Raw genomic sequence first — 7,252 nt, forward strand, 5'->3', positions numbered from 1 at the left:
ACTGGATAAAAAACAAACAAACAAAAAACAAAAAAAAACTCGTTCTGATTTTTCTAACACTGCCTTAATTTCCTCCTGACCCCCTTTACATCTGAAGTAATTTGTTGCTACATCCCTAATGTTAGAACAGTGCTCATCGGGACATGCACAGGGGAGGGGGTGGGGAGAATGAATAAAGCCTATCCGCGCATAATGTGCCTTTTTTCTATCTGAAATATTACATAATACATTTTTAAAGGAAATAAAATGTATACAATACCAATCCCCCTTCTTTCTAGGACAGTGGTTCTCAACCTTGGCTGCACATTAGAATCACCTGGGAGTCTTTTTTAAAATCCTGATTTCTGGGCCTCATCCTCCGGAAATTCTGTTTCTTTGTTACTAATGTTGTGGCTCCACCCCATAACAAAGAAACAGAATTTCCGGAGGATGAGGCCCAGAAATCAGGATTTTAAAAAGATTCCCAGGTGATTCTAATGTGCAGCCAAGGTTGAGAACCACTGTTCTAGGAGAACCCGTGTGGTCTGGTGCAGCAGTTAAGAGCTACTGACAAATTGGGTTTGAATCCAGAGTCCATCACCTAATAGTTATGTGATCCTGAGTAAGGTCTTGTACTTCTCCAAGCCTGTCCCTTCTTCTGTAACATGGCAATAATGATAAGAATACTTACCTGTGGTTGGGAAGAATAAATAAAATGCATGCCAAGCATTTGGTTCAGTGCCAGACTGACAGTATTTGCTCTACTGAACTCAGCTATCACTAAAGTGGGAGGGGGTGTCCAACATGCAGTGTGTACCTCCCAGGCAATGCAAGTTTCTTTTTACAGCCCCTCTCTATCTCCTGATCAGCTGTATTTCTGAAGCTGTAACCTCCTGTCTTGCCTTGAGCTTTATGCCTTTCTCATATGATAACAGACGTCCATCAGGGGTCACTAGGAAGTTCTCCTGGAAGACAGCATAGCTCCGTGGTTAAGAGTCAGGACTCAGGAGTCTGCCTGCGTTGGTATGAACCTCAGCTTTGCCAATTACTAGCTGTATATCATCAGGCAAATTGCTTAACTTCTCTGTAGCCTCAGCTGCCAAATGGAAATAACACCTCATGGGATTGTTACGAAGATTAAATGAGTTAATATAATAGGAAATAGTGTCTGATACATGGTTAGTGATTATATAAATGTTGGATAAATATAGTAAGTTGCGAGGGAAGTGACTTTTGTACACCTCTCTGAGCCTAAGAATAGAGCCCATGATTACACACACTGCAGCAAGACATAAGCTAGAGAACGGAGTTGTTGGCAGTGGAACTTACTGTTGGAATATTATAGATTGATTACTGTATATTAAGGAGACTGGGTAAAGCCAAGAGGACAGATTGGTATCTAAAAGGCATTGATGGAATTTTCCTCTAGAATGCTGCTAGGAAAGAGGTCTACCATCACAAGGCAGGCTTCATGCCTCCTTGACACGGGGATATGGGAAGGACATGGGGAGGTCTGAACAAAGGACTTTTGCCAGGAGATAAGAGGATCCATCTTTTATGCCCATCAAAGGAGGAACTTGCAACATAGCCACTCTGAGTCTCAGGACAGTGGAACACCCAGGGCCAGTGGGCAGGCCTGCTGGGTAGAAGATATGTCTATATTAAATGACTGACATTGGGTGGAGCAAGAGGCTGCCCTCTGATTGGTGAGTTAGACACAGTCCTGGGAAGGAGGCCAAATTAGACTTGGGTTGGCATCAGTCCCACGTGTCAGATCCATTTATCTTTGGTCTCTCAAGTTAAACCCAAAGCAACATCCATCACCTGCCCATTCTTCCCCGTGGTCTCCCATTTACTCCAGGAAGACTTCTCTTCCTTGCCAAGCTCACTCTGGTGGACTAGAAAAGTTCGGTGCTTTGACACAGGGTAAATATTTTATCTTGCCTTTTAAGGCATGTGTTCCTGGGTCACTGTTCAAACATCCACGTCCTCTGCAGAGTCACATGGCTTCGTCTCTGGAGGACACAGATTCTGTTCCCTTGGCTGGAAGGCACCTCACTCAGCACAATTACTTATTAAAAGGCATTTGATTATAAGTAACCATGTTGAAAGGAAATTTCTCCAGACAAGAGCCTCATCTTGATGAGGTTGTATCCAGTTTTGTTTTTCATTTTCTCAAGCTCTTTTCAGATACAGTTTGTAAAACAGATACCCTCCATTAAGAGATAATTGATATTGAGAAGACTCTCAGACCATCCTCCCCACAAGTAGCCTGAATGGTTAAGAGCACAGGCTCTGGAGTCTGCATTTCATCTCCAATCCTTTGCTAGCTGTGCAACACTGGGCAAGTTACATAACTCCTCTGAAAAAACTTCACTTCATCTGCAGAATGGAGCTATCGTCTAGGGCTCTTTCGAGAATTAAGTAAAACAACGCAGGTAAAGCATTTATCACACTGCTTAACATGTAGTTCATGCTCACATATCACCCTTAACAGCTGAATTTTAAAATTTGGAATTCATTTGCTGACTTGCATTATCTTTCCAAGGGGAAATTGACTAGCATGCCCACCCAAATTGGTATAAACTCTGAAAGGCAAAAATGGATTTAATATAATTTTTAAATTTATTGATTTGAGAGAAAGAGTGAGAGAGCGCGCGAGAGAGACATCAGTTTGTTGTTCCACCCATCCATGCATTCATTGGTTGATTCTTGTATGTGCCCTGACCAGGGATCGAACTTGCAACCTTGGAGTGTCGGGATGATGCTCTACCAGATGAGCTACCTGGCCAGGGTGCATTTAATACAATTTTTAATCACTATAGAGACATTAACATTTTTGCTGAGCCCTGGCTGGTGTGGCTCAGTTGGTTGGGCATCATCCCATTCACCCAAGGGTCGCTGCTTTGATTCCAGGTTAGGGTACATGCCCGGGTTCAGTCTCTATCCCTGGTAGGGAGCATGCAGGAGGCAGTAGATCAATGTTTCACTCTCTCCCTCTCCCTTCCTCCCTCTCTAAAAATCAGCTTAGAAAAATTTTTCCTGAGTTGTAAACCAATCAGTGATTTGCAAACATTTTTAGGCCATATCCTCAAAACAATAAATTCCATAAAATGGTAAATTTATAATTTCTGTTCATCTCTGCAAAGAAATCACTACAATTAAATATATTCTAAGAAAATAATTCAAAAGAAGAAATATACATATACCTATACATATTCTATTTATAGCAACATTACACAATAGTTAAAAATGAAATAAAAACATATAATTAAAGGGGAATAGCTAAATTAGTATGACACAAAATAATTGGAACTTTTGCAGTCATTGAAACTAATGACCATTAAAGATAAGGAAAATACTTACAAAATAAGCGAAACAAATAGAAATATAAAGCCACACATACAATTACAACTCTATAGAAACGAAGCATGTGTTCATCTATGTAACTTTTACCTTCTATACTTTGCAATTTTGAGCTTTTACAAGCATGCACATGTGTTAATTGGGTAATTAAAAACTAATGCATGTTCATAAATATTAGATGAGAATACAAAGAAAGGAAAAATGTGTTAAAGATTATTAACTAATTTTTAGTACAAGCACTAGCCATACTGAACATCTGTGGTTCTTGGTGTCACACTGATTTTGACTAAAACTCCCTCCTCTCCTTAATCAGCAGGCCAATGCCTGCTCCACAATAGATGAGATGTCGCCTCTCTTGACCCCAACCTCTTGTTTGTCCTGTGTTCCCAGAGCATTCTGTGTCTACCCTTATCATAGCACTTATCTCAGTCCATGGTCGTTATTTATTTACTACTCCGTTCCAGCCAGGGAGCCCCTGGAGGGCAGGGGCCTGTCCTTCCCTCCGCACCTCATCTGTGCTCCCATCACTCTATGTATTAACTTACTCAGTTTAAGATCTGTGTGGCCTGACTTTCTTAATCTGTTTTCTGTAGGTAAGGATCAAAATTTTAGATGTACAATTCTATGAATAACACCTGGGTGCCTTCTCCATAATTTGGATCTTACCAAAAATATCATAGATAGAAAAAGACAGTAACACAGAAAGGGGTCTAGCTGGAAGACTCACCAGTTCTTTTTAATTCATTTCATTTCATTTCATTTCATTTCATTTCATTTCACTTAATTCATTCCCCCTGACCTGGAATTTCTTACATTTAAGATAAACGGCTGAGGGCAGGGCTCCAGTGGTTCTTGAGCTTGAGGGCAGCATACTTAAAAGTCATTGTAAAACACTGATGTACTAAGCTGATGATAGAAATGTTCTCCGCTAAATCTGATACTACCTTGTACTGGATTCTGACATGAGTGAGCAGTTGCAAATTCCAAAGATCTAAGAAAAAGTACAAGAGAAAAACTCATTTTGAGAAAATTCTACACACTGGTAAGCTTTGTCCTACAAATTGAGAATTTACCACTATTATTTTGTCAATGAAACCCATGTTCCCCAGGAGCCACAGCTTGAGAGCCAGTGTGTTCGCATACAATGCCTCCTGTATTAGTATAAAGGAGACCCCTGCAGTAGTCCCATGCTATTCCTGCCAGGACTTTTGCAATCTCTGGGACCAATAAGAACAATCTGTTTAAAAATTATAAAAGCCAAATAAGCCTCCAGAATGTTTACCACAATGTAAAGCACTACTTTAGAAGCTGGTCCAAAGAGTGAACACACCCTTCGCACAGCTACCTCCAAGGTTCCCTCATATTTGATGAGAACGCTGCGATTGATGGAGTCTGTCACTAGGCATCTGGCAGGTTGTAAAAAGAAAGGAGGCAGTAGAACACCAGCATCCTCAGGTGATCCAGCATCCTAGACTGGGAGGCAGGAGCAAGAAAAGGCAGAAGAGAAAAGTACCTCCAGAAATGCATCTTTAAGCAATCTCCCAATATACAAGCCCCAGGGCATAGATATGAGCACATTTACTAGTAAAGGAGTCAAAGTGCTTCATGTTAATGGTTTCATCAAGCACTTCAGGGGTCATGTATCTGCAACAGCAAAGGAAACATGATCATGCGTAGGAAAAGATGACTTCTCTCCTTAAATCAAAGCATTGACTCGGGAGCCCTCAGAATGTGGGTACCACCCCAAAAAAGCCCCTTGGGGACGAGGAACTGATCAATGCATTTATTGCAAACTCCCATGTTTTGGGTTCGAATCTAAATTCTTCAGCATAGCTTTGGGAAGTAGCATAGGCTACTCTTATTCATACCTCTACTTTTTAACCACCAAGATTGATTTTTAGCATGTTTTGATTTCTTGGCAGAGTATTTGTACTGTGGATCACAGGGCACTAACAATATGTAATATCTAGTTGCTACTGGGGTCTAGGACTTCATTAAATGTAGCCCCAGTGATGGGCTGAGCTTAAACTTCATCCTGCAGATAATGTGAAAATTATTCTACATAGTCATCAAAGTCCCTCTCAGCTAATTAATACGACTTGATACAAATCAGGGGATCACCTCAGGCCTTACAATTTGGAGCCTGGGTCATTCATTCAGGTCAAAGGGGAGGGAAAAAGCAGAACAATTTAGTGAAATTCACTGAGATTCAACTGATAAACAGACCTTCTCTTCCTTCTGCACAACAAGGAAGGACACACATGGACCACTCAGCGCAGGTATAGGGCAAAGGCAGAAGCCCAGGGCCTTCCTACTGTTTGGTTCCCACCCTCTGATTTGGGGCAATGTCAATGGTGTCAGTGACTGCATCATGACGGACGGCCAGGCCCAGATCTGCAATGGCGCACATTCCATTTTTCTTCACTAGGATGTTCTTCGACTTTAAGTCTCGATGAGCAATTCCAGGCTTCCCTGGCAGAGAAAAAACAGGGACCTTTAAAGAAAGGTAGTAAAAATGTTACAAGCAAGAGTCTACAGCCAGACTGAATGTTAGGAAGGTCGTGTGAGTTCGAGTCCTGGCTTTGCCTCCCACCAACCCAGTAACCCTGGAAAAGAGACTTAACCCAACTGTAAAGACTAACACCAGTACTGACTTCATGGAAATGTTGTGAGGAGTTAATGAATTAATGTAGGTAAGTGATGAGCTCAGAAGGGCATGTGTATTAGTTAATATTACTATGACTACTACCACTATTCACCTTCCCTGAACTAATACGCTCCAGTATTGACATGCTGAGGAATTCAAAGAAAAACTGCTGTGTTGGCTAGGTTCTTAGAATCAAACAAAATCACCAACCAATTAATAAGGACTGCTGATACCTGCAGAGGCTAGGAACAGGACCAAACTTTTAATGGCTGGTTTTCTGTCATGGCCAGCAAGTGCATCAGGGAACACACCTTGCCACCGTGACAAGATCCAGGATTTCCTAAAGAGCTCACATTACAGTCAACAAGCAGGGATGGTCAAGGTCTTTTGCCTCCAGAAAAACCTTCCTAGACTAGGGAAGCCCAGGTCTAATCCACCAAGCAGTCTTTCAGCCAGCTGCCCCCAACAGTGAACGTATGAAATTACTTAACTGATGCTCCTGTCACAAGAGTCCTAGTTTCTCTGCACTGGGGAGCTGGGCCAGGGCCCAGGTCTGGAGGGCGGGCAATCCCAGCCCAACCGTGGGAAGACAGGGGACAGAGGGGCCAATCTTCTCCTCCAAAGTACAGACTGTTTCAGGGACCAGCAGTACCTAGCTCAACCTGGACCTCTTGACATTGCCATACATTTGACGCTTTCTGGGACCAATAATAATAATTAATAATAATAATAATAATAAAATCTTAGCCCTCAAATGTATCCTTATGTCTCATCATACTTAGGAGAGAGATTGGGAGTTCTTCTTATTTTGCTTTTTTTGGGGGAGGGGGGAGTGAGAATGACAGAGCTGAGGGTTCCTGCCTCTTTAGGGCCCTTGAGAAATTAGAGCAGTCTCTCTCTCTCTCTCCCTAAATTACTGATCCTTGGGAGAAGCCCTGTCCCAGACCAGCCATTGTCCCATGAGCCCAAAGAGCCTACAGTTTTCCTGGTTGGTGCCCTGGTTAACACTCCTCACAGGCCTCCCCAAGGCTAGGAAGATAAGGGACCCTCTTTCTCCAGAACCAAAGATTGGCCTCAGGGGTGTGGACACTTCCCAAATGGGCCAGGGAGGAAGCACTGGGCAGCATAGGAGGGAGACCCCTTTGTCTTTCCACCCTATTTTCATAAAATGCAAATTCTCAACAAGCTGTTCATTGTGTGGGGGGAGCCAAAAGCGGGAGGGGGCGGGGAGGAGGAGGGGACCGAGCAAGTAAAGGCCAC

At 42.5% G+C, this 7,252-nt stretch overlaps 1 long non-coding RNA gene across 1 annotated transcript in view; it reads right to left on the reverse strand.

Annotated features, from left to right (window-relative positions):
- Positions 1–2,940: 2,940 nt before the first annotated feature.
- The window catches only part of LOC102262005, a 5,239-nt gene continuing 927 nt past the window's right edge, over positions 2,941–7,252 (reverse strand). Inside the window, exons 2-3 of the long non-coding RNA XR_314239.2 lie at positions 4,676–5,817; positions 2,941–4,336 (exon numbers count right to left, since the gene is read on the reverse strand). This is a non-coding gene — a long non-coding RNA (uncharacterized LOC102262005). The remainder of the gene's footprint in view (positions 4,337–4,675; positions 5,818–7,252) is intronic.

The sequence above is a fragment of the Myotis brandtii genome, unplaced genomic scaffold (genome assembly GCF_000412655.1).
Source record: "Myotis brandtii unplaced genomic scaffold, ASM41265v1 scaffold523, whole genome shotgun sequence".
Taxonomy (NCBI): domain Eukaryota; kingdom Metazoa; phylum Chordata; class Mammalia; order Chiroptera; family Vespertilionidae; genus Myotis; species Myotis brandtii.